The following is a 25,485-nucleotide window of genomic DNA, read 5'->3' as shown; positions in this document are numbered from 1 at the left end:
AGGACTGTACGCATTTGATTCGCTTAGCTGATCTCACCTACAACTAAGAGTTGCTACGACCAAAAGTCAAAGATTAATAAACCAATCTGTCTCCCACAAAAAAGTCTATTCAGATGGATAAATCTGTCTCCCACAGAAATACCTATGAGGTTTTGTTCCGTCTTATGATAAATCAAGGTGCACGAGAACCAATTGATAATCCGGTCTTATTTTCCCGAAGAACAGCCTATAAATATCAATCACCTCACAATAACTTAACTATATGGTAGTAGAAAAAGTTACACCTCTGAATCCCAGCAGGACTCTACGCACTTGATTCGCTTAGCTAATCTCACCTACAACTAAGAGTTGCTACGACCCAAAGTCAAAGATTAATAAACCAATTTGTCTCCCACAAAAAAATTCTATTAAGATGGATAAATCTGTCTCCCACAGAAATACCTATGAGGTTTTTTTCTGTCTTATGATAAATCAAGGTGCACGGGAACCAATTGATAAACCGGTCTTATTTTCCCGAAGAACAACCTAGAAATATCAATCACCTCACAATAACTTAACTATATGGTAGTAGAAGAAGTTATTGTGGAATCACAAAGAATGAGACAAAGAGCTTTATGATTACTTTTTATATCTTACATATCGGAGATAAATCTCGAGCCAATCTTAGAGAAGATAGTACTCAACACGATAAAATAAGTAAGATCAGAATACGTAACTACAAAGAAAATAGTTGGATCTGGCTTCAGAATCCAAATGAAGTCTCTAAGTCGTTAACCTATAATGGTTTTAGGAAAAACCTAGGTTAAAGGAGAATTGACTCTAGCCGCAACTAGTATCACACAAGAGGTGTGGAGATTAGGTTTCCCAGTTGCTAGATTTCTCCTTTATATATCCTTTCAAATCAGGGTTTGCTAAGTTAGCTTAGAAACAAAGCATTCTATATTCACCGTTAGATGGAAATCTGAATTAAGATGCAAGCTATGTTTTGCTTGAAACCAAAGCAATATCTCTCCACCGTTGGATGGACTTAGCTTGTCACCCACAAATGAAATATACTTCATTTAGATATGGATAACCGTACCTAAACGTGTATATTAAGTCGGCTCAATAATAGTTAACCAAAGTTAGCCCTATGAACACTTTTGTCTAATCCATATTCATCTAACACATATAGATCAACTATGATGATCAATCAATCATGAATGATAATCAAATGAATATGATTGTGTTTCATAGAGTTGTTCAATTGTCAACAATCACATAGAAGTATATATGATCCAATTTCATAAGTACAAGAATTAATTCACGAACATTAAGCCACGGTTTGCTAAGATTGCATTCCTTATTATATAAATGTATTTTTTTCATGAGTATGTAAACATATTTAACCGATTTTAGAACTTGAACCACTTAAGTTTTCAAATGGGTATGCATACTTAAGTTCCGGACATCGGTCGTGACCAACAGTTTGCAAACAGGGACACAAACTTTGGTTCCGGACTGAACTCAGGTGAATAAGTTTGCAAACGAGTATGAAAACTTAATTCCCAGACTTAAACAATTAAATAAGTTTGTGAACGGGTATGCAAACTTAAGTACCCTGACTTCAACAGTTGAAACAATTTGTAAACGGGTATGCAAACTTAGTTTCTGGTCTTGAATTATATCAAAACAGTTCGCATACTTAGTACACTTACTGTAATGTATCTAGACATAGGTTTTATCTTTAAACTCCCATTTCAATCATTGAAACATTCTTAGAAGACGGCAATAGATGTCTCATACAAACCATAAGCTAATAAGCAATTTTCTACTGATCGAATGATAAATACGAAACTTTCCAAGTCGACATCAAATGACCGTCTCACACAAGTCATGTAAGATGTTTCAAGGCAATTTCCACATGATTATCCTTTGGCTTATTATTTAGTTTTCAACAAATAAATTGTTTCCAACCAAACTCGTCATGATGAATGCAGCTAAGATAAAAATCTACCAACATATATTTCGAGAAATAGATAAGCGACTTATACTCAACTCGAAATAACAAATGTGTATGATACGAAAGACTATATCGTATTACGACTTTTGTCTCAATAGGAGATAGAAGAATAGAATAAACTTTAGGTGTGATAAAAAAGTTTTAGTCTCCACATACCTTTTGTTAATGAAGTTCCTCCGAGTCTTCGGTAGATCTTCGTTTTCAGTTGTAAGCGTCGTGAAGTCTAAATCTCAACTACACAATCTATCCTAGTCCGAAACTCCCATAGGTAGACTAGAAATCAAGACTATAGTTTTGATCAACTAAACTTGACAAACAAGCTTGAGATAGCAAAGTTTGCGAGTTTGACCGAGCAATGCTCTAACAATTATCGAACAAAATGATCAACTAAGAAGGCTATTCATCAGGGGTGTAAAATCGTGGAATACTATAGATATTGGGCATGTTAGAACTTACGTCATGTACTCTTTTACCTTAGTCAAGTTCTTTTTTCCACTGGATTTTCCTTGTCAAGGTTTTAATAAGGCATGCGAGTCTACTGCGATTCGCAACTTGAAATGTTGTACTCTTTTACCTTCGTCCCGGTTTTTGTCCTTATTGAAAAGACGATGATACCCAAATACACTATAATCTTTCGTTTATCAACCTATAAGTCCTTTACCGAGTGTGATCGCCTACGGACAGAGTCGAGACAATATAACAACTTTGATACACACTTCTTGTGATCGTCTTTGGGTACGAGATCGATACAATACAACAACAAGATCACCTGTGTGATTGACTATGGATACAAGATCGAGACTATATACGACAACGAAGTGTTCACTTGATAATAGGTACGGTATTAAACCGAAACTATATAGGATCAATATCAAGTGTTACGGAGTGACGTACAAGTGTAATTTACTTAAATTATAATAAAATAATTATAATGCGGAATAATCAAGTAAATGGTATAGCAAGATTTTGTTAACAAGGAAACCGCAAATGTAGAAAAACCCCGGGACCTAGTCCAGTTTTGAATACTCTCATATCTAAGCCGCTACACAAAATCTAATACCAACTTCGTATAGTTGAGATCAAGTAGACTACCCCTAGCTACTTAGTTTCCTCTAGGGATGTCAATGGGTCCGGGTCCTCTCGGGTACCATAGGACCCAGAACCAGACCCGTTTATTTTAGACGGTTCCGGTTCTCAATTTTATGGACCCAGAACCGGACCCGGAAAAACAGTCTTATACCCGTCGGTTTCGGGTATTTAGCGGGTATTTTTCTAATCTTTTTCTTTATCGACTGTTCACCATGAATTATACCTTCCTGTTATGATTTATTATTTTGCATCACAAATTTAAACATCTCTCTTTCAATGATTCGGTTCTTCTGCTCCTACACCTACCAAACCTTAGTGAAACCAGATCCAGAAGTGAAGAATTCCATCAACAGTCATCTTCCATGTTGTCAACATAATTGCCTGCAAAATTAAAAGAAAAATAATAGATAGGAATATAGATCTTGTAAATTTTGAATCCGTTTTGATAAACCTATTTGCAGAAAAAATTAGAACGAAAATTGATTTTGAAGGAAAAAAAAATGAAAATAGATCCAGATAACTTTAATTTTCAGGGTTCCTGTAATAATAATCAATCTATTTGCGATTGTTTAATAAGTATTCATGAAATTGCAATCATATTCATACACATACATGATTTCGTTATCTCTACCTGATTCAAAAGATTCAAATGACTAATATAATTATTGATTTCATTTTTTTTACAGAGATTGAAAAACTTCCATAAAAACATATATAATCCAACAAGCACATGATAACGGTTAGCAAGTGGTATAGCTTAAACTTACATCCAACACAAACACCTTTTTTATATTTCCCGTCATTATCTTCTCTCGCATTCACTAATCATAATTTAAACATAGACTTAGTACTACTTTAAGTAGTTGTGATAACAACCAAAATTGAAGAAGATATAATAATTAAGATCTACTGATTACAAACGAATTTTGATTACAATAACAACATCTCCTTCGATCATTTTTGTTGAATAATATAAAAAGTAATGAAAAGATAGACATCTACTTGTGAAATACTTTAATTCACTAAAATAGCCCCTTCTGGAAACCATCTTCCGAAAATGACACCCTTAAATGGATTAGACAGATAATACCCTTTCAAGGTTTTATAGACGCTTATACCCTTATTTGGAAAAGGTCCACACCTTCTTCACTGGGTTGTCTCCACCTCAGCAAAAAGATCGACTGAGTCAGCACCAACTCAGCATGATTTCGTTATCTCCGTCCTCGCCTTGTTATTTTCGTCGAAACCAATCTTTTGTTTTCTCGGTTCTTTGTCAGCAGTTCTTCATTTCTTTCTCATATCAATCTCCATCCCTCTCATTCTTCAGTTCTTTCTCAATCCGCTGCGTACCCAATTCGCCATCTATGAAGAACTGATATATATATATAATCATCCCGCGTGAACAAACCAGTTATATTATATTCCCTCATTTAATTCTCACTAAAATCATTCACACTCTCAATTTTCTCTGCAAAATACCATTCTTTACTGATAATCTACTGAATTTTTAAGTCTAATCTCCAGGAGTTACACTTAATGGCGAATGCAAAAGGTTTTTAAAGTTAGGGTTTTTCTTAATCTATGATGAGTAAGATTAGTATGGTTTGTTTTTCTTCTTATTTCTATGATTCTTCATTGGGTGTTACAAAATTCTATTGATTTTAACAATTTAGGTTTGAATTTTTATGTTAGTTTTGGGTGAAATTGTGTCAGACGCTTAAAAGTGATAATTTTGTTATAGGGTTCCATGAATTTTAGTTGGTGATTTTTTGAAATTTGATTTTAGGATTATGTTAGGCTACTGAGAAATTATGCTAAAGTTTGTTCTTTTTGTTGTTGGATTGAAATGTAAATTAGGGAAGAAAATTTGGATAAAGGGAGAGCCTGGCAAGTGCTGGATACAAAGATATCAACCCAACTTCAAAACAAGCAGAAAAAAAAAAGTATGATTTAGGGTCTGAAATTATTTGTCATCAATCTGATTGGATTCAATTTTGGGTATGTATGAAATAAAAGTTTAATCGAAGTCGGCAATTTCTAGTTGGGTTTTTAAGATTTTGAATGATAAATGGTGTTCTGAAACTTTATTTGGTTACCCTTTGGTTAATTGGAGATGAGATTTTGTCTTTAGTTTTTTGGGGTTGCTGAAACTGAATCTTAGTTTGTTTATCATGTTGTTATGTTAGTTTTTGGTATTACCATAGATTATCATTTTTTTATTCTGGTGCGACAACATTCTTAATAACAAACTTGTTGTTATGTTAGTTTCTGGGATCTCCATATATTATCATTTTCTGGTTTTGTTATTCTTATGTTACAACATGTTATCTTTTATGTTTTGTGATAAGATGTGTAAATGATGCTTCAGTTATGCTTATTGTAATGAAAAACTTGTGGTTTAATCTTTACAAATGAATGGGTATGTGGGGGTTAAATTTTAGAATTTACAATAGACTCTGGGAAACGAGGGTTCATATCATGATTTAGATTGAAGAATTAGGGCACTATAGTGACTGATTTGTGTATGTTGCTTATGACATTGGCTCTTGTTGGTAGGATTAAACGTTTTCATAGTATTTTTTGTTCTTCTAATGTATGGCCATCAACTATGATTCATTTGCAACTTAAAACACTGGCGTGTACCTATTTTAAAATTTGATGCATAAGTGGTTCCTACTGTTGTAATTTAAGTTTGCATTTATTTGGCTTGTTGAGTATGAAGGATCTATCCTTCCACTTGTGTATACCAATGTTGCTCACAGTAAAAACTAGTTGATTTTCAATTGGTAGCATTTAATTCAGTCATGTTTTTTCTACTAACTCCATCTCACATGTATAATGCATTTCACCAACTTTTAGTCTTGTTTCTTTGTTAGCCTGTTTTGGTCAATAGACCTTTGGATTATTTATGCTGGTGTTGGTATGTGTGTGTTGCACATAGTTTTAGGTAGATAGGAACTTAGTTTTACTTAATCACTATAACATTGTGTCGGGAGTGTACTTCGAGTAAAATAATCTGAATTACCACTATGTTATTACTAATCTCGACTATATTATGTTTGTAGGTTCCAAGTTATGGGTGCAGGAGTGAAGAAGAGGAAGAAGTGTGTTCAAAAAGTGAAATCAGTTGATCATGTGGATAAAGGAGTGTCGGCTGCCACTGTGGAGGACAAAAGAGTGGTATCTAAGGATGGTGTTGAAAGGTAGATATGTGACAGTTAGCCTATTACGCTAACCATTCATTTTATGTGTTATGTCAGGTCATTATATATTTTTGGAAGTGTTTTGTAGTGGTAGTATTGTTTTTTAACCTTCTTCTGGCATATGCTCATTCTCATACTAGTTAAATACTGGACACATCTAGATTAGTTTTTGTTATGAGTTCTGATCGATAGTTGACTTCAGATACAAACTTGATAGCAACTGACATTCTTAAGACTGAAAGCTAATAAAAAAATTAAACAACTGAATTGGATCACCAAACAGTCTCTACTGTATCCATCTTATATATGATGGTGTAGGCTAATTAATGAAAACAAAAACTTCATCTTATTCTTGGTTAGGTTGATAATGCTCATTGGAATGTTCATTTCTTCATTCCAGTAGCATCCTTGATGGCATCAGCAGCTCCTTGTGCCTTTTCCTTCATCTGCTGACCAGCCTATACATACTTAAACTCTTCAATAAGAAACATGCAAATTAGATGCCTCTATGTAAATCCTCTTTTTTCCATGTTTCTGCATTATTCTTTCTAGGTGTATTTGGTATAAGCCGCTTGTAAGCGGAAACTAGAACGTCCGTTTGTTGGCCGTAGTTATTGGATTAGTTGGAATCTGTAACTATTTATCCTTTTAATGTGCGTGCTTGCCCGTCTTAAATACTTAATTCTAAGAACTTGTATGTTGTTGTTGGTGTGACTATTTATTTCTATATTGTAGGATGTATCTTTACCCTGCCAGGTACAGGAACAATACCTGCAAAGTAACAACTTACTCAAGCCTGGGGGTTTTATTGAGTGTGCGTGAGCTGCTGTCTCCTGTTGAGCAAGAGAAATTTAAGTCAACTAAAATTGGTCCCTTACTGGACGTGCCCGTACAAACGTTTGCTGGGACCTTATTTCATTTTTTTATTGGCTAGGCAGATCTGCATGGGTGATGAAGGTGGTAAGACTAATCGCGAAGAAATGCACGTAATGGTTTGCGGAAAAGAACTCTCCTTTGGAAAGAAAGAATTCGCACTGATTTCGGGGCTTAGTTTTTGTGAGAAGTTATATGTTTATGGCCTGCCTGCAGATTATTGACAAAGCATTGGTGCTTTTGCACAAGTCTTTTCCTTCTAACAAATCGACTGGTACCTGTTCATACTTTGAAACTCACTTACCGGTAAGTTTTTGTGCAGAATAGATTGGATATTTTCTACTTCTTTATATTATTGCATGAATACATTGTGACTGAGCTGCCTTGCTCGTGAAACAGTAATATTGTGCGGATGGTGATTTTGCCAAAGTTGACAGATTGAGAACTGGGTTAGCAGGACGTCGTGGTTTACCACCTAGTGGGCATTTACCCTCTTGGGATAAGGTTGATGTCGTATATGGTGTAGTTTGTATTAAAGAGATTCACTAGGTCGCATTATCCATTCAAGTAAAGGAGAAGACAATTATAATCTATGATTCTCTTAGACCGAATCGTAATAATCTCTCAAGCAAAATTCACCCGGAAGTCGGTCAAATTCGTAATTATTTGGAGAAAGCATACAATCGCGGTCCATGGTGGTGTAGATATGACTTAAGTTTATCGAGAGTTGATCATGTTATATCTATTTGTATTTTGTATAGCGGTTTGTCTCTGCTTTCAAACGTCTCTGCTTCTAAAAATTGATGCTTAAATATTTTATCTACTCCATGTTCTTTGAAAGGAGTTAGCAGCTTAGTGTCAGTTAAAGATCACTGGTTTGGGTGACTTGAAATTTAAAAACTAAGAATACACAGGTAGGAAAAATGTATATAAAAAATCCATTTAAATGCATCACCGTTGCATAATTAAAAAAGATGCCTTCACTGACGCTCTATAAAATGGAATGGTTTGAGCCCAGGTGCTTGAATTGTGGAACGAAGCGCGACTCGTTTTCTGCTTTTGAAAATCTACTCGTAAATTAAATCGTCAAGTGAAGATTCATTCTTATCGGTGAAATAGCTCGGTGGCGGCATTGTATTCAACCAAAAAAACCATGCCGACATTTGTTGGAAATTTTCATAAATGTTTTTTGGTTTTGATCTTCAAAACTTATTTCTTTTTGTTTTAATCAGTCCACTTCCGGCACAGTCAGTTAATTCTCGAGCATGCCGGTACCTATGCCGGCATAGTATGTTGCTTAAATTTCTATGCCGGCACATGATGAAAAGTATCCAGAAAATTGATTTTTTTTCACTTGACTACCGGTATTGATGGATTTATATCGAGCATGTCGGCATTTAGTTCCGGCATTGAATTCATCAATTCCGGCATGGTCTTCATCACTTCCGGCGATGTAAAAAATATATTTCTGGCATGGTCTTCATCACTTCCGGCATGCCCTTCATCATTTCCGACATGGTCTTCATCACTTCCGGCATGGTCTTCATCACTTTCGGCATGGTCTTCATCATTTCCGACATGGTCTTCATCACTTCCAGCGTGGTCTTCATCACTTCCAAATGTGAAAAAAAATAAATTGTTTTCAAAGTGAGGAGCTGGCAGAGAAGGATAAGAGAATTTGAAAGGGAGTGGGGAAAATCTAAAATTTGAAACGAAATGGGGAACATTTGGGTTTCAAAGCTTTAACCTAAAAGAGATTAATAAGAAGTGGAGATGGAAATGGGGGATATGATTTTTTTTTTTTGATTTTTATTTTGAGGGAAGGGTACTTAAGTATTTCTCCCCCCCCCCCAAAACACCCCTTAGCAGACACCTTTGGTTGGGGGAAGTAATTCATATCAACCAATTAGTTTTGATATCCCCAATCGCACGTTTTTTATTTATTCGCTTATTCCAGCGGATCACATGTCCATTTTATGTTATATGAGAAAGTGACGCCAGAATAATTATTTATGTTGGATTTTCTTTACATCCCAAAATAGAACAAATAGACTATTATCATCCAATTGAGATTTACATATATCGAATCCAGAAAACTTAGAAATAAACAAATTAATTTTGTTGAAATCAGGAAAAAAAACAATAAGATAAACATATGAATAATTTGCTAAAATGTTTTGCCGAGAAATAACATAAAAATTGAATTTCTATAAAATAAAATAAAAACATAAAAATTGAATTTATAAGAAAATTTGTAGAGAATTCTCTTAAAAATAATTCATGTATAATTAATAAAATATGCACAATCTTGGAATGGATGTAAAAGTAACAAGATAACGAGTAAATTGTACACGATAAGAGAAAATATGTAATTTTGGAAATAAGACATCAAAATGTTTGTTAACGAGAAAAACTGTAAAGTATAAAAATCTTGAGATGTCGTCCAGTTTGAGGACATTATTCGAGAGATATAAGTGTATGTTGTTCGGATTCTTTGATTCCTCAAATTCTTACTATTTCACTGGAATATGCTTTGAGATTAAACTATGTTGGAAGATATTATGAGATTGACTTGTGTTGATATTAATTCCTCGAATTCTTTTTTCCTATTTCATTAGAATATGCTGAGGGATCGACTATTTTAATAAAATCATTTGAATTGTTTTTATTTTATCGAAATATGCACTGGGATTGATCCATGACGATATAAGATTTCATTAATTCTTTTGATACCATGGATATGTGACGAGATGAGATAGACCTAAGTCGATATATGATTTACACAAGGCAGTTCTAAGAAACAATTATCCAAAGGAGCTAGAACTTGTTTGAAATGTCGGAACTCTAAATCTACCAATGAACCACTAAAATTGCTTCCATCCACATATGGGTTTGTTTGCAGAATTCACCGTTTCCAGGAATTTATAATCCCATGGGATTACAAATTCTGGGAATCATGTAAATTCCTTACGTGTTTGGTAACTCAATATAAACTCCTAGGATTTATAGAGTTTTTTTGTACTTGGTAACTCAATACGTCTTTGTATTGTTTGGCATTACACTCAAATCTTAAAATTGCATATATATGAGATTTAGAGTTTTTAAAAAAAGGTATGTTAATCCTTTGATAGGTTTCCCATCAAATTTTAGGGGGGAGGGGTCGGACTCCATATGGAGATATGGAGGATTTGCTGGAAAACTGAATCCCGTAGGAAACATGATTCCAAGAATTCGGGCAACCGAACATACAGATGGAAACGTAATTCTACCAAATCCCCTGAACCCATGAGTTCCACCTTTAAAATTTTACATCCAAACCCACCATCAATCTTGTAATTTGATATGTTTTGAGATTCACATAATTTGGTCATATCCTTTTTAGCAACCTAGTCGATTGAGTAGAAATCTCAAATAGAACCCTAAATATATCTGTATTGGTGATATCATGCTTAGCGACCTAGTCGATTTAGTAGGAATATCAAACAAAACCCTAAATGTACATATGTTAATTTTATTCTGGCTAGCAACCTCGAACTTTCGATATCATTAAATATCATTTGAAATCGACCTAAGCTTATATTCCTTGAACTATTTGATTGATATCATTGGATACATGTCTTTTGAAATTGACCAACTTTTATCGCTATATAAGCCGATTTCATGAATGATTTTTAGGGTTCAATCAATTATATAAGAGCTAGCACTATGGTTGGCCTCATCCCTTTCCTGTCCTCAAATGTAGGGAAGGGATGGCACTTGAAAGGTAATCTTGCTATGGTGCCCCCTCATCCCTTCCATACACTAGACGCGTACTCAGTACCCGTATGACTAGTGCCAAACGGGTACTCAGTACGCGTATTTTTTTTCGTTTTTTTTTTTCATGGTAAAATATTTATCTAGGTAGAAAAATATTTTAGAATAAAAAAAATATATCAAATAGGTAAAAAATACGAGTTTTAGTAAAAAAGGAGTGAAAAAGGGAAGTTTTAAGGTAAAAGTATAAAAACCAGAAAAAAAACGAGTACTCAGTACTCGTAAAGTGAAAAAGCAAGCGGGTACTCAGTACGCGTACGATTTCCCTTCCATACAAGGGTGATCAGATCTGATCAACCTTGTAGGGAATCCCTCCATATCCCTTCCCTACGATGGAAATGGGAGACCATAGTACATGACAATTTGATGTTTTGAGGGATGAAGAGGGATAGAGAGGGGATATCCCTCTCCATAGTGCTAGCTCTAAGTCAATATGTTTAGATTCATTAACATTATACATGGAAAGCAATTTGAATATCGAGTGAATTAGAGAAGGGTATTCATTGGCTTGATTTACCTTGATAAAACGCCTAGAAGATGGGTGATCCGTATGAAATTAGAATAGCTAATTTTCAGCCTTTTGATTGTAATCCGCATGCAATAAAATAAAACAAGTTGTCGTTTGATTGCGACGCGTATGAAATAAATGAAATACGTTTCAGCCATTCGATTGCTATCCGCATGAAGCATGAAGTCAAGGATTCAAGGGACAGGATCAAATCCCAAATTTCACCTCCACATTCACACGAGAAGGAAAAGAAGATCATCAAAATTTTGACTTCCCGCTCCTTCTCCCCCATTTTTTCCCTCTATGTTAGATATTTTGAACTATTTCAAACATTCGCTTCCCCCTCAATTTCCCGCCCAGTTTTTCACCTAAATCTGTTTTATAAAGAACACAAATGGCATCACTTGAAACACACCAAGCCTCTCTCTCACCTTGAAATCATCGAAGCTCCCTAACCTTGAAATCATCGAAGCTCCCTGACCTTGAAATTATCGAAGCCCTTTCTTGTTGATTCTCTCACAATCATCTCAGATCGAAGCTTTTGCTTGTTGTTTCGCTTCGCACAATCATCTCAGCTATGTTTTCTTTCACCCTTGACAAAGTAATTTCAGATCTTTATATTAGGATTTCAATTTGTGTTTTTTTAAAAGATTAGGGTTTATTTTCTTCTTCTCGTTTGATGTTTAAAATCTAGGGTTTATTGTTTCTGTTTTCATGATGTGTTTTGAGAGTTTATAATTTGTTCACTGCATAGCAAATATTTGAATCTCAAAGTTGTTGCTGATTTTGTAAATATAGGGTTTCAGATTTTATTGTGGATTGCTTTAAATCCCTAATTTCATTAATTTTGGTGTGGTTGATTGATGGATTCCTTTCAATGAATCAGTTCAATCTTCAAAACCTAATAGTTTAACCATCTTTCCCTCCCTCTAATTTTCTTGTGGTATTTTAATTTGAGTTTGCTGAAAATCCTTTTGTTTGGATTTATTCCTCTGAATCTCTCCATAACTCTACTAATATAAGAGAATAACACGGGAAACTGATCGTCTGTTAAGACTTCAACTGTGATAGATATGCTTGAGTTGAAATCATTTCTGAAGTCTTATTTCTACTTTCCATTTACATTTTTTAATATTTGCTTAAGCAAAATCATTGCTCTGTGTTCACTGCTTGACTGGTTGATTTAGCCTTAATCTCTCCATAACTCAAGCATGCATCTTAAGCTTTGAGACTAGTGTTGGTGAATGAAGTTACTTTGATGCGCACTGCCTAAAAGTTCACTGACTCAATATTATGATTTGTAATGGCTTGCTTGTCCTTAAATTCTAGGTAACGTCTTAGTGATCTTAAATTTGTGCTGATTGTGGCTGTTTATTGGATAATTCCAGTTAGACCTCTGATGTGTTCAGATAGACGAGACTGGCATTCTTATGTGTTTTCTAGTACAGAATGGAAAATGTAATACCAATCAGTATGTTAAATTTACTTATTTTCTTAATTTGTAGGACACTTTTGCAGTACAACAATGGCTACTTGATGAATTCTGATTAAGTAAACCCAAATGCTTATATACAGTTCGATTGCTTCATGCAGATACCAATTGAACTGGCGTCTAGGTATATCTTCAGTGATTCATTCTTGCGCACAACTAATATGAATTTCTACTATGCATATTCCAAATTGCATTCTCTCAATTAGTACTTAAAACAGGTAAAAAAGAATTAATCGAAGTCATATGTTAATGAATTCTTAAATGTCTATGTAGGCCAGTAATCATATTGAATGTGTGTACCGAACAAGAACTCATTTCCAGAGATTTTCTGAATATGTTAATGCATTAAATGTCTATGTAGGCCAGTTATTCGTAAAGTTGATTGTATTGAATGTGTGTGTATTGCTAAGTGATCCTGGATGCAGTACTCAAATTCTATTTACATTTCAAGATTACTCTTGAATTTTCAACTTGTTGGACCAATAAAATTTTGACGAGTGGAGCTGCTACCACTACTGTAAGAGGTGGAATACGAAGAGGATGTAGATCTAGGACTAACGCAAGGCGCAGCCTTGTTTGTGAATAGAAGAAACGGGGAGACACTAGCCGGAATGTGTTACTTATTACTGTCAGAAGGTGGAGGAGGTGGACTAATGATGAGAGGTAGTGGTACATTTGCTTCAACAGGGCAGTAGTCTAGTGTAGTACCATTCTTTTACTGGGAGCACTTGAGCTGATGTTACTCTGCAGTGCGCATTGTTTTGTTTTGCTGCAAATCTCAAATATTATCCCTTTCACATTGTTAATTCAATATACAAGAAGAAGTTGCTTCATTATAATCCCTTTGTTGACATTTCTTTGTAGAATATATTATGGATATCAATTTTTTTTTTTTGCAATACATCTGCCCATTACATTAAAGTTAAAGCTTATCTCTAAAGCAACATTTTTGTTCCACTTCATTTGATTGTGACAAGTCAAATCTTGAATAAAACCAAATCTGCACAAGCTAAAGAAAAGACCATTGCATTTCTTTTGAGCTGTTGTACAGAAGAGCAACTGACAAACAAATTAACCAGACCATAATATCCTCCCCACCACCAAGTTGTAGTACCCACTTACTCAGCCAACAAGGTTATATAACATGATACACTTGTTCCACGAGTACATGCTAGGGCCAAGGAGAAGAAATGTTTATCTCCAACAGAGCATGTTAATTATAATTGACAAGTAAAGATGAAAAATTTATCCCACACAGGATCCTCAAATATCAAACGGAGAACATCTGTCATTTGTTGTTGCACAACCACTTACTCCATTGGGTTGGGTGCTTGTAATCCAGTTATCGCTAGAGACACAATTCGAGCACTTCTCCTGGGCGTTGATGAAGTACGAACCTCATGTGTCTTAGGCCTCCTATTCTCACTACTCCGGTCATAATAATATTTCCTGGTGCGTTTACCCTTCAGCTCTGCAACTGCTAGTGGATAGACTTTGCGCCTTGACTTATTTCGCCATTCCTTGGTGCTGGGAATTTCATTTATCCAACCATCATATGAAGCAAGGCAGTTAAAACAACTGAAGTTGACTACTAATAACATAACCATATCTGACTAATGTGACTCGGAATATACATACATAAGTGAACTACTACTATATGTATCTGCTTATTTGGTTACATGACTACATATTCATACTTCATAGATATCTCTAAAATATAATCACTGTCGATAAAGCATTCTTGATGAATTGACATAGCCAGACACCAAAGTACATGAAAAGCACCAACAGAGTTGTTTGAGTAGAAGCAAACAGGAGTGCCTGATTAGTCTAATACATTACATAGATTATCAATAGAAGCCAGATCCTCACAGATTAAAAAATAAGCTAGCTGCTCTCCTTTACTACTTGTGACCCCTAAACTCAATTTCTGAGGTATCCCGCTAACTAAGTTTCTAGATTCAACGATGGTGATCAGAAACAAACAAATAAGCATCCTTCTAATTGGTCAGTTTCACAATTAATGCAAATCAATAACACACATCACTAACTTCATCACTTAACCCAAAAGCAAAAAAATCATTGATTATAACATACCAAACAGGGAAACAAAAAATGTCGATTTGTCTTATTGCTTGGATAACAGTAATGCTTTATAGTGAACATTTCAACCTTTGAGGCTTCCAACATTCTTTCCCTTAATGGGTTTTTTGCTTACTTCACAATTGATATTCTCATTATTTTGAGATCCAAAAACTTTATCAACTAATGTGAAAAAGAAAAACAAGATTCTTAGGTTAAGTTATCGGATATCGGATTTTTTTCCGAAAAGTCCGGTAACTGAGAAAAAAACTTAAAACCATAGTTTTTTGTCTTTTTGAGTTCAAAATGTTCAGTGAAAAGTACAAACAAACAAAAGCACGTCTAGTAAATGCAAAAGAAAGTACAGAAAAGCAAAGAAAGTACACAACATCGTAACTGAATTATACAAAGGAGGATATTTGATCTTTTGAACTCCAATGCAAAACCTCAAAACCTTCTTATACTACTACCAAAAGCAAAAAACCCTAACAAAATCATCATGAACCCAAACACAACATCCTGTAACCATAAGACCTTAACTCAATCATACCAAAAAGATGAGAAATGATTCTTACTGAGTCACTATCTATTTCTGGATTTTTTTTTCTGCAAATAAGACCAATACCAAAAAGAACACAACTCCGGTCTATCTCTCTGAATATCAAACATTAATACACTACACATGCAACCAAAACTCAGTAAGCAAAGACTATTAATAGAGACTTTTCATGGAACAGGACCCATATCCATCTCTAGTAGTAATGACCAATGTGTGTTATGATTGCAGAGACTAAATATACTAAGAAGCAAATTAAAGAAACCCAAACTGAACATAAAGTGAAAAATTCTTTAGAGACTCAAAACCAAAGAGAGACCAAGAATATCCCAACCCCCTAAAATATAATCCTGTTAAACTGCCCACCCCCCCCACTTCAGAAATGTTTTATTCTAACTCACTGTATTTTACAATTTCATTGTCCCAGCATGATTTGATAACTGCAAGTAATTCATACAAGCAACATTTAGATTGAAATCTAGACATAAATTATCTCCAACTAGTACATCTAAGCCTACCAAACCAAAAACGAAAAATCAAACCCAGAAAGCATAAAACACAGTATATCCAAATGGTGCTCGACTGCCTGTATGTAAAAAGGGTGCCACCTTCTCATTTCAATCTTCATCACTCAGCAATACATGCATCATCATAAAGTAAAGCTGAAACAATTGATCAATCAATTCATAACCACCTAGAAAATAATCTAGAGACAAGGCCTTACCATTGATCGAAGGGTTTAACAACAGTGATCATTTCAAATCAAGCAATCCCCAAAATTTGAACCCTCATAATTATGGTTCCGTTCTGTAACTTCAATTGTGCAAGTGTCATCTTCTAATTCAGTTCAACATGTGAAAATATGCATTTGGAAAGCAATAACTTAAAAGAGAAAGCATGCCGCATTGCACAATAGAGAGAGCTATCAGATGAATTTGCTAAAAGAAATCAAGATAATTTTAATTCTACTTTAAAATTATAAGGTTACTGAAACCCATCAAACAATAACCAATTGAAACCCTGCAGTCAATCATTTTAAATTTCAATTATAATCAAACATCAAGCTCCAATCGATTTGGGAAAACAAAACAAAATCCTAATTTTGAAATTCGCAATTTCATATATCCAAAAACCCTAATTTCAGAGCATCAATCATCTCAATAAACAAAAACATCATGCATTAGACGATTTTCACAAAATTAAACAAAGGGTTTAGATTACTTACTTGTTTTTGGATAATAAAAAGAGGTGTTCCTGATAAAGAGCAGTAGAACCTCAATAAGATGAAAAAGCAGGAAGAAGAAGAAGAAGAACGGTAAACAGCAGTAGAGAGATGGAATGGGAATGGAACCTGGGTTATATAAACAAAGGTTTAAGGGGTGGAGTATTGTAAAGGTCCTGACCCTGAATTAAAAGGTCCCGACGTTGATCATCCTACTTGTCACCTACATGGCGCCTTGGTGGCCCGTGGAGAAAAGGTCCTTACCCTGAAGTGCAAAGGTCGAGATCCTTGAAACCTTATTTAATTTCATTAACAAGATTATTTTAATACTATCATAAGAGTCCACTAAAAAGTCCGGACCCTTCACTGGACTCTGATAATAAAATATTAATTAAAACTGGTCTTACTTTATTATTTTTTTCTACCTAAAGACTTTGCAGAGGTCCACTAAGGTCCTCTAAAGAGTCCTGACCCTAATACTTAAATACAAATAAAAAAAAATGATTTTTAATTTTTTATTCAAATTATAAAATATTTTTAATAAAATCCTAGGGTCCAGTGAAGAGTCCCGACACTTTCTTCAGAACCCTGGCACTGAAAACCAGACAAAAAACCACTTGTTTTAATTTTTGAATATTGGAAATAATAATAAACAACGAAGGGTCCTCTACTGTTAGGGACATAAATGTCATGTAGTGGCATTTTTGGTAGGTTGAAGATAGGGATGGCACCTTTGAAATCCGGTTTCCGAGAGTGGCATTTTCACCAATCCCTTGTGAAATAGGGAAGAAGATAATGACACTGTCACTTGTTGGGAGGGATTTAGAATTGGATCGGGTACCCAAGACCTGCGGGTACTCGACGGGTAGATCCGATAAGGACCCGAAATTAATCGGTTCTCTATCGGGCAATACTCGTTGGGTACGAAATCACTAATGGGTCCATTTTTAGGACCCAGAACCGGACCCGGATTCAGTGGGTCCAGTTTCGGTTCCGGATAATGGGTACTCATTCACAACCCTAGTTTCCTCAGTATCCCTGCACCTTCGACTTCGAGAGTCACGCACGTGAACAGCGAGTCCTTTGGATCGTATTCCAAACAGCAAATGACGATTTTTTTTCGTAACCACTATAATCAATCTTTGCTATAAAGATAAGTGAGTTGTTGAAAAAGTCTTTTCCGTTTAAACTAATAAACTCCTTTGTCTGGTTAGATCAATCTAAACTCCAATTATCGAAATAATCAAACTCTAGATTTGCAACCAATGAATATAGGTCCCAAAAACAAACTATAAGGTGTCGTTCTCACACAACTAGTCAATCAAGTCTATCAAAGATAAACACGATTCTAGTTGGATCCCAGCTGATCAAGGTTTGTGCGCTAAATCAACAAAATACGAAAACTAATAAGAATTCTTCTTCGTTTTCAAATCTTCGATTGCCTTCAATACCTGCACAACAAAACTTGAATCCTCTTGTGATCAATCACGCACAGAACGAAGTCTGTTAACAATAGGTTATCATAAGATGTCTTTAGATCTGAAAATGGTTCTAAAGATCCTATTGATACTTTGATCTAGTTTGAGTAACCCTTGTGTCGGAAGAGAAGGCTCTCAAGAATAATCAAACTAGGTGCAATCAAAGTTACAACAACCGTTAGTCTATCAAATCAATTATCGAAAACTAAAGTAACAGTGCAATTATCTAGTTTCCTACCAACGGTACTCATAGAGCTTCTTGATCCCATGGAAGTCTTTAAACAAGCGGTCGTAAGAGATTTCTCCTAATTAGGGTACGTTCCTATCTGAATAGATGGCTCCACCATAAACTACATGAATGAAGTTTGCCTGGCTCTTGGAATAGCTTGCAATAAATGAAAACTCAACTGTTTGGAGACCAAGGAAATTACAAAACCGAAAATATTCTCAAGATATTCACATTAAAGTACCTAATTTCAGTTTTCCTATTTCCACTTAAATGGCAAACCATATTTCCGAAAACTCTCATATAAAACTTCTAGTGTTAGTTTAGCACATTAACTAATAATATTTTCAGAGGATGTGCTTTAATTGCTGGTAATTAAAATATATATTATGAAAATCATAATTAAAAGTTTTTTAGTTTTTCGTTATGGGATCACCTTGAATATCAAGGAATATATTTAATCAATTAGGTGGATAATATAAAGATTGTGGTGTATTTGGGTACCCTCGTCTTTTCACAGCGTGCCCCAACCACACCCGATTATATCGTGTAAATCCAGCTCAAAAACAAAATGAAAATAAGTAGCTAATTGATGGCCTATCAAGTGTTGAGTAGCTAATTATGTGTCAAAAGTTGTAATTTGCTAAAATAGACGTGTATAATTGTGTAACGTGTCCTCATTCTCCACTCTTTTGTTATCATCATCTAACAACAAACAATATACACCACGACATAGAGTACAACTAATCATTATTGTGATTAAAATCTTCTTAGAGGGATTATATGTAACTGATTTTCTTTCTTTTACCGAATAATGGGTAATCCAAATAGTCACCTGGGCATTTCCTTTTTTTTCTTGACAATTACAAGATGCAAATAAGGGTTTCACTGGTTTAGGGGGGGCTACAACACAGGTAAGTCACCCATGTTACCGTACCTAGATGTGTAGGAACCATCCACACATATTTATGTCGAATTGTCTGAAGTTGGGCCTGAATTGTTGTTGGGACTCACATTTTAAGCCACCATTACTCATCGCTTGAAGAAAATTAATTTTAATCAAATGACGAGACAAGACGAGTTAGTCCACCATATGAGCACTGAATTGATGTGTTAAGGACACTACAACAGATAGTAAGATAACCCTCAATTTCTCATTTCTAGTACAGGTTTAACGCCATACAACAACCTGAGATAAGCCATATATGCAATTAAGTATAATGTTGAATATCTTACATGGTTCAGCTTTCAGAATCACTAGACTGCCTCAGCTTGATAAAGAAGGTTGACTCTGGATCACCACTTAAAGTTTACGGTAACGCCTCCAAAGGATTTTGATGCAGGGGCATAATGCGTCACATTAGAGTATTTCTATTTAGGAAGGGCGTTTTCTATCCATTTGACTAGGGTATCTCTCTTTAGATTAATTGCCAGTATAAATAGGTTTTTAGACGTCTTTAACAAGCGGAGGAGTATGATGATGGAAGATGTTCCAAACATAACAAGTATTATATGTTAGGATAATGAAGCTCAAGTTCCATGTGTGGCAGAAACTATGAGTTCTGACTTGTATGTGAAGAAGTTCGGTCATAAAAGTGAAGAAACGTAAAGAAACTATGAATTCTGACTTGTATGTGAAAAATTTCTGAGTTGGGCAGAAAACTATCTCTCTAGCAGTGAGAGGGATTCAGTGACTGAAGATTCCTTTGCAAGGGACTTGTGTTTCACTAAAGAGTGTGCAAGGACTTGTGATGAGTTGGTGCCGCGAGGTGAGATTCTCAGTTGCATTGTCTCAAGACTTCATAATAGAAAGGATTTTCTAAGTAGTCTGTAGGTAAACAGAAAATCCTTTCTATTATGAGGTATTGAGCCAACATGCTTATATATGATTATCTCGTTGTTTGAAAATTTTGCCTTATCACAACTGCAGCAGGTAAATTCAATATTCAGATGGAAAGGTGTAATCCTTTTGAATAATAATCAAGAGCTCATTCTTTCATATGCCGGTTTCACAAAATAAATAAATAAATGTCAAACACAATTTATTGAGATGTAGTCAACAAAATTACCTAATAAGTTTATCTATATATAATTGAACCAGAACAACTTGTCAGAATGACATTGAGATTTTAAAGCATAGTCAAAAAATCATGGGTTTGTCATCTACTTCAACAATGACTTTGAAAGGCCATAGCTTCATATCATTTTAAATAAACTTATCACTGAATGAATCAAGCATGTTGAAACATCTGAAAACCAGTTCCTATCTGCACAGGTTCATTTGAAATTTATGAAACTACGCTACCTCATGTCATTCAACTCCAAAAATGGGTATAGGGTTATCTCGTCAATTGAAAACCGACTTCAACTTGTTGGGAAGAATTAAAACAACCGGTTCAGAATTCAATTTGTGTAATCATCCTAATAACAAATAGTTAAATCATTAGATTCATTACCTTCAAAACTTAGATCTTTTTTGTTGGAGTTGTTGTCGGTGATGATTAGGTAAAGATGGTAAAAACAAACTTTATAGGAACGCAATACCTACACCAAAAATACAAAAGAATCACACAACTAAAACCAAATATCAGAAACCAAAAAAGGTTCCCAGAAAATAACAATCATAAACTAAGAATCTCACTTTTCGATGTTAACAGAAGTGTTAGTTGTGGTTTTGCTAGTTTTCGTGATTTCGTGATTTCATAACAGACCTGAAGAAATTCAAATCGAGTGCTTGGATAATAGGAGGTAGATCAAGATTTTCTGGTGAGTTTTCTCCCAATTATTTTGGGGTTCGGATTTTCACCTAGGATTAGAGTTTTTGTTCTACGGACAAAAAGAGAGTGCTGCCGGGAGGAAAAAAAAAATGAAAAAAGGCTAGGGTTTCAGCTTTAGGTGTGTATGTATATTCAAGTTTAGAAATTCTAATCGAACGACTAAAAATATTTACGGAATCTAATCTAGATCTCATGCATTCCTGATAATCCCAAACTGGTCCATCACCCTCAGGGCTTTCCGAGCAAAAGATTCGAATGTCATCTAAATTTGTGTCGGTAAGTATTTTCTCCATCAATCAGTTATTTTTATTTTACTCTTTTTTTAACGATTAACAAAAAAATTTTCGCAGTTGATGAACGAATTTGTTAGAGGGTTCATTTTTTCAAGGCATCTCCAGCAATTTCCATCATGTTCTGCCACCAACTGAGAATATAGTGATTTGACAGTAAACACACCGGAGGGTTGAAATTTCCACCTCCTTGTGTCTGTCATACCATCAAGAATAGGGGAAACATCAACGATTACTGAAATGAGCAATGCACCTCCTTTGTATTCCCATAGAAAATTTCGCATCTTATTTTCAAGAATCTTGATAACTAAACTTGGGGCCGTCTTGAAAAGAGAAAAATAATAGGTCGGTTGAGAAGATAAAATGCACTTAAAAATAGCTAACCTACCTCCCCTCGATAATGAAATACGCCTACAAAGTACAAGTTGAAAGGCTAGCTTCAAACTTCTCTATAATAGGATTACCCAAATTCTTATGGAGTTAGATTTCGCACCAAGCGGCATTCCAAAATACATAAATGCTAGTCAATCAACTGAACAACCTTATTCTTCAGCCCAAAGAGTTAAGTCTGGACTACTCCCACGGCAACAAGTCTGAGTTTTTAATTGCGGTAGCAGGGTTAGGGTCTCTAACATAGATATTTTTCTGCAATTTGTAGAGCATAACATGGTTAATGGAGTCGCTCTAAGATAGATAAGCCGGGTGCTTCCATCATCTACGTCTAAGTGACTGTTTCTTAGATTTCTTTCTGCATCATATTGTTGTTAGAATTTTTAAACCATTTTCCCTTAATATTATTCATCTTAACTAAAACACTACTTCCACCAATTATTAAAGTTGGGTGTTGCTGCTTAGCACCAAACCACTTATATCTTTTCTCCCCAATGCAATCCGCTTGCGCTCTTGTTGCAATCTGTTTGCGTAACAGTGGGATTGATATCGTATGATAGGAATATATGGGCTCAGCATAACCAGGTAACCCGAGGCTCAAACCCATTTTCAGGTACTTATGCCTGATGTCTTCTTCTCACAGCCTTTCGATGCAGCTCTTGCTTCTCCAGGCATTCAAGCTTTATAGATTTTAAAATCTCCTCATCATGGTGTGCGACATTGGATTTGTTGTTAATCATCTGTTACCAAGCATTTGATATAGCATTCTCGATGTTGAAAGAAGATTACCTCTTAAGAAGTAATAACGAAACCATTCAGATTCCTAATTAGAACTATAGGGAGAAATGTCCAGATTGCCCATATGTAAGAATATATCAAACCGGGTGAGCAGTGGTGTGCAGAGCAACGTGGACCAATAATCGTATACTGCAGCGCAAACATATAAAAGCAACACGGGGAATTTTACGAAGGCATGGAAAAAGAACAAATCCATTCAATTCCGAAGCACTGCTCTTGCTCACCAATGTACACGAGTTTTCTCCATCTAATAAAAATAATTCTAACTGTGTTACCCCAAAACATGAAACGTTTTAACTTCACCTCGATCAAGTATATTATGGATTTAGTTGACCGGCAAAAACATAGGACATCTTGGTAATACTATCGTCTTTATAGAAAGCATTGGCGTTTAAACCTACCGGTCGTGTCAACCAAGATGAATTTGTCGAAGAGGTTACAATTGTCGACCGCTATATGGCGTCTTTACTCCTCCTAGACCGGTGTTATCGTGGAAGATTTTCATCGCTCAGCTCCGAAAAATATCTAGTGAAGAAACGTTGATGTAATGTCATTTTCTATTTTTTCTCATACGTAAGGTTAGTGGTGTAAATTGAATCACAATATGAGTTGTGCAAGGTGTAAAACCATTAAAATAATAATATATGTTTGGTGTACACACTGTTGTATACTTTGTTGTGCTAGTGTAAGATAGAGCACGTGGACCTAAGAACATAAGGACGGGTCGTGCCAACCGGAACTTATAGTTCCAAAATATAGACTAAATAGTTGTATACTTGGTTGTGACAATATTGTACTAGTTGTGCATACGTCTTATACACGGTGTAAACCGTGTTGTCCAGCACAGTAAGTATTGTTAACGTTATCATACAACATATTTTACAGCACAATAAGTATTGTGAACGTTGTCGTACACCGTATTGTCATGTTGTCCAACAAAATTCGGGACAACCATTCCAACTTTGAAAAGCAAAGGAAATTTAAGACACGCGTGGTATTTACGAATTTGTTCGGGAGCGTAATGATCGAAGTCCCTTAGTTCGGAATTTTTAATATTTCCGGTCCTTATTTTGTCAATCGCAATATAAGTGTCCCCCAACAGGGTATTGCCCCAATATCATACTCATGTTTTAAAGTTAATTTCATTAAAAACAAAAATTATTTTCAAAAACTAATATAAAAATTCATTCAATAAGTTAGTTACTTCGAAAGAACCATAACCATTAAGAAAACACAGTAGTTAACTACTTTAGTTTTTGTGGAACAAAATCATGTTGAGATGGAAAAACCCTTGTTTGTTTAGGCTTTTGTGTCTCACATTCTGATTAATCTAATTTTTATAGAAGCTATGGATATTTCATTTTCCAAATAGATTTTAGGGACTCTACATGTTATTATACTGATCTTAGAATCTACAAATATAGAGATATATAATTTCTTGCATATGGAGTTGGCTTATGTGTATCCGCGAATTATGTGGTAAATAGTATATTAAGTTTATTAATTATAAAAATATTAGTAGCACACAGATTTTGATTAAGACATTGATAATACAGTAAACTTCACATATTTCGAGTGTCTGTACCACGACCACCCCCTCCCCACATTTACTATGTGTATTTAAAACCATAATTGTAAATATATTATGCACGTGATTACTTATGTATTGAGTGTATTTAAACTCGTGAATACACATGAGTTATAATTTATATCGTGTTACAGGACCTACGGCTCATGGATGTGCGGTCCAAAAGGATAGTCTTTTGATCTTCATTGTCCCATGTATATAAAGTATTTATCCATGTAACTATACTAACTCTATTCAATAGAAACCCTCTCTTTCTCTACCTTTTTCCCTTTCCCTATTTTATTCTACTGCAGAACGTTATCATGCACGATGCTATACCGGAGAGCTAAATTCGATTAATTGGAATTATTTATTTATTTTCAGTGGAATGAAATCAATTGGCTAAGAAATTTTCGTTGGAATCAAATCAATCAGATAAATTGCATCTACGTTCTCCTATATTTTTTTTCCCTTTTTCCTGTTTTTTTTTTTTGCATATGCAATATAATTATATCTCTATATATTGGATATATTAAATCCATGGGGAAAAATTGATTTGATTATGAATTAAAGATTATTTTGATTTAATTAATCCTATTATAGGCAAAATTTGATTTGATTATTGATCAGGCGTTATTATGAGGTCGTACTGATTAGGGACTATTGTTGAATACTGTTTGTATCAATCCTCCATTCATTTTCGTTCTATACTGGGCATGTAGAATTATTTGATCATGAAACTATTCCGTTTTTTTTATCCTTGTTGTATACGTGGCACGCACATAGTAATCATCAAGAATTATTTCGATTAATCATCAAGAATTATTTCGATTAATCTCGTTTTGTGATTTCTATGAATGAGCGTAGATTCAGATCTGTGGAAAACGTCTGTTCGCGTTCTGAGAAGAGGGGAGAAAACCCGACCCGACCCGGTCCAACCCGCACCGGTCTAACTTTGTTCCGGTTCTGACTGCATCCTGTCATGCTCCGGCTACTGCCGTCCCCAGTCCCAGACTGTCCTGTCCAGTCCCGGTGCGGTCCTGTTCTGGTTGCAGCTGTCCCCAGTTCCAGCCTGTTCTGTCCTGTTCGGGATGTGCATGATTAAGACTGTTCCGGTTT

General features: G+C 35.0%; 1 long non-coding RNA gene across 2 annotated transcripts; it reads right to left on the bottom strand.

The window, feature by feature from the left end:
- Positions 1-13,981: 13,981 nt before the first annotated feature.
- LOC113313313 lies at positions 13,982-16,996 on the bottom strand. 2 transcript variants are annotated; one of them, XR_003341787.1, is made up of 3 exons: positions 16,844-16,996; positions 16,343-16,431; positions 13,982-14,507 (listed from the first exon to the last, which is right to left on the bottom strand). It is a non-coding gene; the product is annotated as an uncharacterized LOC113313313 (long non-coding RNA). The 2 variants fall into 2 exon arrangements; XR_003341788.1 differs by having other exon boundaries at positions 16,343-16,425.
- Between the last annotated feature and the right edge of the window lie 8,489 nt (positions 16,997-25,485).

Source organism: Papaver somniferum, chromosome 9 (assembly GCF_003573695.1).
Source record: "Papaver somniferum cultivar HN1 chromosome 9, ASM357369v1, whole genome shotgun sequence".
Taxonomy (NCBI): domain Eukaryota; kingdom Viridiplantae; phylum Streptophyta; class Magnoliopsida; order Ranunculales; family Papaveraceae; genus Papaver; species Papaver somniferum.
The sequence above is the reverse complement of the archived record's forward strand: the minus strand, read 5'-3'. Positions and strand labels throughout refer to the sequence as shown.